Below are 6,974 nucleotides of genomic sequence, written 5' to 3'. Positions count from 1 at the left end.
CCTTTTCTACTGGAAGAGACAAACAATGATCTCAGGTTGTTGCATTTTAATTCATCTTTAGCTGCTCTGAGTGACAGAGACTTTGTTTTCCAAAGACAAAATGCATTATGGTGGTTTTCGACTCAATTATTTTTTAGCCTTTCAGGGACAGAGTCAAACTTCACATATGTATACCTTAGCTGTTTGATGATACTTTTTACATACCGTACAAGGTATAGAAGGTGCCAGCACAATTAACCCAAGAGATTGCAGAATAGATGAGTAAGCTGCAAAAGTACACTTCAAATTATGTCTTTGAAAACCATTTGCCTGAATAGTTGTTAAATTTGCAATCCCAGTGGGGGATACTACTTTTTCTTCTTTGGGATGTAAAGCAGTTAGATCCCTTCCTTGGACAATGTTATGCAGCTATAAATGTCACTGCAACCTATAGCCAAGCTGATTATAGGTATTGTCACCAGTTACCCATTTTTATGTGCAGTTTGATAAGCTGTCGTGGTGACTGAGAAGTCAAATGCACAACATCCTCTGACTGATGGTCTGTAGTTTCTTTGGTGAAAGCTTAATCTTTCTGTGATGCCTGATCAGTGCCTGTAAGGAGAGGCTAAGACGTCTGACTAGTGACACCAGAGTATTTTGAAGGCTGATCTCTTTTGTGATGAGGGAACATCTACAGTCTCCTCAAACCATTCAACTTTGCCAGAAGGCAGTGAGCTCTAATCAGACTATGTGAGAGACTTGACACAGAGCGAGCTGGGCTAAATTTTGTGCTAAATGGAGGCTACTTCAAAGGGTTCCTGCTGAGGAAACTCTTTCCCTCAGTCCCTCCTGTGTTTTGCCTCAGGATCAGAGCAGAAGGAAGGGATTAGGAGCCAGAATCTTAGGTTAATATGGGAAAACTATTGAGGAACCACAGGATCTATTGGGGAAAAAAGAGCTTATGAATGTCTGCTGTGGGGAGAAATAAAGTCTGGTTTATGTGATACTGGTTCACAATAAATAGATGCAACTATACCCACTAACATCCTGTCAATTTTAAGGGAATTACATGGCCAACAAGCTATGAAAAGTAATTTTGGACCCAGGGACAAACTGTTTGGCTTGTTGTCTTTTTCCTCTGCTAGTACTGGTCCTGCTGCCCCATACATATTAGCTGGTTGGGAAACAGCAGTATCTTTGGTTAGTAGCCCCGAGGGTGCTGGGATGCAGGGTATGGGAGGAAAAGTGAAGATCACTTCCTTTCTGCCTTGTTGAAGTCAAGGTCCAGGAGAACTGCTCCAGGTGGGTAGCCTTACCTAGCTCATTACTAATATCAGAATGAACACTGTGAACATATTAGAACACAATTCTGAATACAGAGCTTCCTTCCTTCCCTACTGTAGAGATCTGGGCCAAGGGAGAGCAGTACTTTTGGTCTTCAAAGTGTGGCTGGTTGCCTTAAATTTTTCAGTTAACATCTGGGAGGTATATTTCAGTATTGCAGACCGGAAAGAGCTGCTGGCTGGGGTACTCTGTGGAGTCCTTTGATGCTGGAATATTTCCCTGTCCTTAGCTTGTCAGACCCCATCTGGCAGAACCTCTGTCAATCTGGAGATGCTCTGCAGGAAGTTTTCCCTTGCACTCAGGAAGGAGCTTGCCTGAAGTCTTTTTGTGTATGCTATACACAGAAAGTATACATCTACAAGACTACATCTACTACTATACATCTACAAGATCTACGGACTTGATCTGTTGTCACTTTCATTTGTATATGAATTTGTAGGCAGTGTTATAGTGAGCTGCTATTTCAAGTGTTAACAGGTTTGTAGCGTTCTGTTGGTGAATGTCTATTGATAAATGATTAGTTTTTTAATCTAAAACATAAATTGAAGCAGGCTGGGCAACATGAATTTTCAAAGTAAGTGTGCTTTGGAAATACGATTCATGTGGCTGGCCCTGGTGTCCCTTTTTGTTTGCATCACGGATATTGCAGTGAAAAACTTGCTCCTGGGAAACTCGGAAATAGTGATTCCAGAGGCTATGTTACAGACTACTCATAACAGGCAGGTTTGGTATTTGTAAATGTAACCATTTGCTTTGGGAAATGTGATTCCAGTTGTAATCCAATATGCACATTTCAGTCTTATAGATAGGAAGAGGGAATCCGATTAGCCAATAATGGTATACCATGTGATATATTAAACTATCTGAAACAATCTGAATTTAAATACCCACAACAACTGCTCATGGACTGATAAAGAATTATCTCTGACTGCACTTACAAATCATTTTGAATAACTAATGCAGAATCACTTGAACCTGCTCATGAACAGGAGGATTTAAATTGAACTGAATGAATTATTTAATACAAGGAGCTCACACAGCATTTGTAAACAGTGGTGTATCCTAAGCGCTATTGCTGCATCATTTGTAACAAGATGTACAAACAACACATACGAATGGGGACTCTAAACTGAAAGCTCATCTTGAACTAGGGGGAGCTATACAGCAGGTTTAAATTTCTATGTGAGCTGGGGCAACTTCAGAACTCTTGAAATAAATGCATCAGGGAAAAGTGTTTTTATAAACTCCACGGTTCTTAGAGAGAACAGCCTGGAAGGTTTTGAAATTTGTATTGGTCAAATAGGAGATTGTTTACTGCTGCAAAAGGAATTCACTGTTATTAAAGAAGAAACATTTACATCCAAAATACCTCAATGTTTTTATCTAGATAAGAAAAAGGCAATTTCTAAAACTTGTGTTTTGCTCTCTTTTTCTGCACTAGCTCATTTTGAATGTTATTTTTTGCAAATGTATATTAGTATTGGTCAATGCCCTACCTCAATTGTCACATTTAGTTACCAGACATAAAAATGCCACAAGTAGCTCATGCCATGCAGTTCTGCCAGTGCCTCACAACCTTGATAATAAGACTTGCACTGGAAGGGAGGCTGTGAAGGGATCCCTGCCAAGTAGCTACAGGCTGCAATCTACTGGCTGCATCTTGTATGAGCATCCTGAGCTTACTCCAAGCTCCGAGTTCAGTTTTCCTCTCAACATCATGCTTTTATATGGAAGACTTGAGACAAAGGTGTTATAAATCTCTATTAATTAAGTGAGTTTTGAAGATCTGTGTTTTGAAACTTATATTGGTGAAATAGGAGGTTCTTGTTTACTGCTGTGTTTAAATGTAGCCATCTTTTGAATATCTGCGTTTAAATGTAGTCATGGGGCACTTTAGCCAATGTCAGGGGAATGCCAGCGAAAACTTACACTAAACATCCTGTCTGTGGAGACATGAAAGTTAAACCTTTCCTACCTATATCAAGGGAACATCATAGCAAAATGGCAGTTCAGGGAGCAATGAAGTCTTTTCATCAGATAAGCATTTTGGAGGCTACTTGTTTGACTGTGTAACCCCTCATGCTTTTTGAGGGTGAGACAGGGTTGGATTTCCTCCATGTATCATCATAATGTTTTGCTAAAGCAATGCTGTGATTAAAAGCACAGATTTCTTCATTCATTGTACAGGAATATCCTGTAACTTCAGAGGAGTGTTAGCAACAGGAATGTTAAGGGTGTTTTTGAGACCACTACACCACAATATACGGTGAGATTATCAGTAGATTATTTCTCTAGGGGGTAGTATCACACGCAGTATCACAGTATCACAGTATGCTAGAGATTGAAAGGGACCTCAAAAGATCATCTAGTCCAATCCCCCTGCCGGAGCAGGAACACCTAGATAAGGTTACACAGGAATGTGTCCAGGCGGGTTTTGAATGTCTCCAGGGAAGGAGACTCCACAACCTCCCTGGGCAGCCTGTTCCAGTGTTCTGTCACCCTCACTGAGAAGAAGTTTCTTCTCAAGTTTAAGTGGAACCTCTTGTGTTCCAGTTTGTATCCATTACCCCTTGTCCTATCATTGTTTGCCACTGAGTAGGGCCTGGCTCCATCCTCGAGACACTCCCCCTTTATATATTTATATACACTAATAAGGTCACCCCTCAGTCTCCTCTTCTCCAAACTATAGAGACCCAGCTTCCTCAGTCTTTCCTCATAAGGGAGATGCTCCACTCCCTTAATCATCTTTGTTGCCCTGCGCTGGACTCTCTCCAGCAGCTCCCTGTGCTTCTTGAACTGAGGGGCCCAGAACTGGACACAATATTCCAGATGGGGTCTCACCAGGGCAGAGTAGAGGGGAAGGAGGACCTCTCTCGACCAACTAACCACCCCTCTTCTAATACACCCCAGGATGCCATTGACCTTCTTGGCCACAAGGGCACAGTGTTGGCTCATGGTCATCCTGTCGTCCACTAGGACCCCCAGGTCCCTCTCCCCTACACTGCTCTCTAGCAGGTCGTTTCCCAACCTATACTGGAACCTGGGGTTGTTCCTGCCCAGATGCAGGACTCTACACTTTCCCTTGTTATATTTCATCCAGTTATTCCCTGCCCAACTCTCCAGCCTGTCCAGGTCTCGCTGGATGGCAGCACAGCCTTCTGGCGTGTCAGCCACTCCTCCCAGCTTAGCGTCATCAGCAAACTTGCTGGTCGTACACTCAATTCCCTCATCTAAATCGTTGATGAATATATTAAACAATACCGGTCCCAGTACTGACCCTTGAGGCACTCCACTAGTTACAGGCAGCCCCATAGACTACAACTCTCTGGCTTCTCTCCTCCAGCCAGTTCACAGTCCACCTCACTACCTGATCATCCAGACCACACTTCCTCAATTTAGCTGTGAGGATGCTGTGGGAGACTGTGTCAAATGCGTTGCTAAAGTCAAGGTAGGCCACATCCACCGCTCTGCCATCATCCATCCACCGTGTTATTTCCTCATAAAAGGCTAAGAGATTGGTCAAACATGATTTCCCCTTGGTGAAGCCATGTTGATGTTGACTGCCCCTCATAACCCTCTTATCCTTGATATGCCTTAAGATGGCACCAAGGACAAGGTGTTCCATCACTTTCCCAGGGATGGAGGTGAGGCTGACCGGTCTATAGTTACCCGGGTCCTCCTTCTTGCCCTTTTTGAAGACTGGAGTGACATTTGCTTTCCTCCAGTCCTCAGGCACCTCTCCCGTTTCCCAAGACTTGGTAAAGATGATGGAGAGTGGTCTAGCAATGACTTCCGCCAGTTCCCTCAGCACCCACGGGTGCATCCCATCTGGACCCATGGATTTATGGATGTCCAGATTGCTCAACTGGTCTCTAACCCAGTCCTCATCGACTAAGGCAAACCGTTCCGTCGACCTGACTTCATCTAAGGTCTCCGGGGTACAGGGCTCTTCAGGACTGCCTGCAGCAGAGTAGACAGAGACAAAGGCATTCAGTAACTCTGCCATCTCTGCATCTTCTGTCACCAGGGCACCCATCCCGTTCATCAGTGGGCCTACATTGCCTCTGGTGTTAGTTTTATCTGCCATGTATTTGAAAAAGCTCTTTTTGCTGTCCTTGACCCTTCTCACCAGGTTTAATTCTAAGGAGGCCTTAGTCATCCTAGCTGCCTTCCTACATCCTCTAGCAGCAGCCTTATATTCCTCCCAAGTGGCCACCCCTCCTTCCATGACCTGTAAACTCTCCTCTTCCACTTGAGCATACCCAGCAATTCCCTATTTAGCCACGCAGGTCTCTTGGCCCTCTTCCTTGACTTCCTACGTGTCGGGATGTTCTGATCTTGAGCTCGGAAAAAGCAATCCTTGAATGCCAACCAACTATCTTGGGCCCCTTTACCTTCAAGCAGCCTTGCCCATGGGATTTCCCCCAGCAATTGCTTGAAAAGGCCAAAGTTTGCCCTGCTAAAGTCCAGGGTTGCGATTCTACTTGGTATTCTACTAGTCCTACCACACAAGATCCTGAACTTCACCATCTCGTGGTCGCTGCAACCAAGGCAGCCCTCAACCCTTACTGCTTCAACCAGATCCTCCTTGTTAGTGAGGATGAGATCCAGCAGCACTCCTCTCCTGGTCGGCTCATCCACCATTTGCAGGAGGAAGTTATCATCCACACACTGGAGGAACCTCCTGGACTGTGGCTGGGTTGCCGAGTGGTCCTTCCAGCAAACATCAAGGAAGTTAAAATCCCCCATGACGACCACGGCCTGTGACTGTGAGGCCGCCCTCAGCTGCCTGTAGAAGGCCTCGTCAACTTCCTCACCCTGATCTGGTGGTCTGTAACAGACACCTACAACAGTATCGCCCATGCCAGCCTGCCCCTTAATTCTCACCCACAGACTCTCAACTCGCTCGTCATCTGTCCCCGGACAGAACTCGGTGCATTGTAGTTTCTCCTGCACATAAAGAGCAACCCCACCACCCCTCCTGGCTGGCCTGTCTCTCCTGAAAAGGACATAGCCCTCCATGACTGTATTCCAGCCATGTGAGCTGTCCCACCACGTCTCTGTAATTGCCACCAGGTCATAATCTCCTGATTTAACACAGGTTTCCAACTCCTCCTGCTTATTTCCCAAATATATCCTAAAATACTTAGTAAAGTGAAATTGTTTCACTGATTAAAGGCATAGGTGTGAAGAAGCCACTATTGGTTCCTCAATATTTGTCAACCAAGTATCATGTTTTGTATATACAAAACAAGCATGTTTTGTGTATTTGTGATATATATTTTTATATAAAACTTTTAAAGAGTCATGCTCTACATTTAGAAACAATAACTTCATCTCACTACAACTGTCTTGTTCAAACATGCATCCATGTATTGGCGTTTATCAACATTGATTTTGTAACAGCCATAGTTAGAAAAGACAGTTTATATAACAACTATACATACATGTTCCTCAAAAGTTGTACATGAGCAGACAGAGGAATTTACAGCACATATTTGTAATACATCACCATCAGGTTAATACGCCTAGGTTCATTATTTTTTTGTGTGTGGCTATCCTGAATCTTCTCAGCAGAGTTGTTAAACACTTTTTAAATTTAAATTTTAAATTTAGATTTTAAATTTAAATTTTAAATTTAGATTTTAAAT

Source organism: Pezoporus occidentalis, unplaced genomic scaffold (assembly GCF_034315485.1).
Source record: "Pezoporus occidentalis ecotype Australia unplaced genomic scaffold, CSIRO_AGI_Poc_V1 ctg49, whole genome shotgun sequence".
In the NCBI taxonomy this organism is placed as follows: Eukaryota; Metazoa; Chordata; class Aves; order Psittaciformes; family Psittacidae; genus Pezoporus; species Pezoporus occidentalis.
This window is presented reverse-complemented; position numbering follows the sequence as displayed.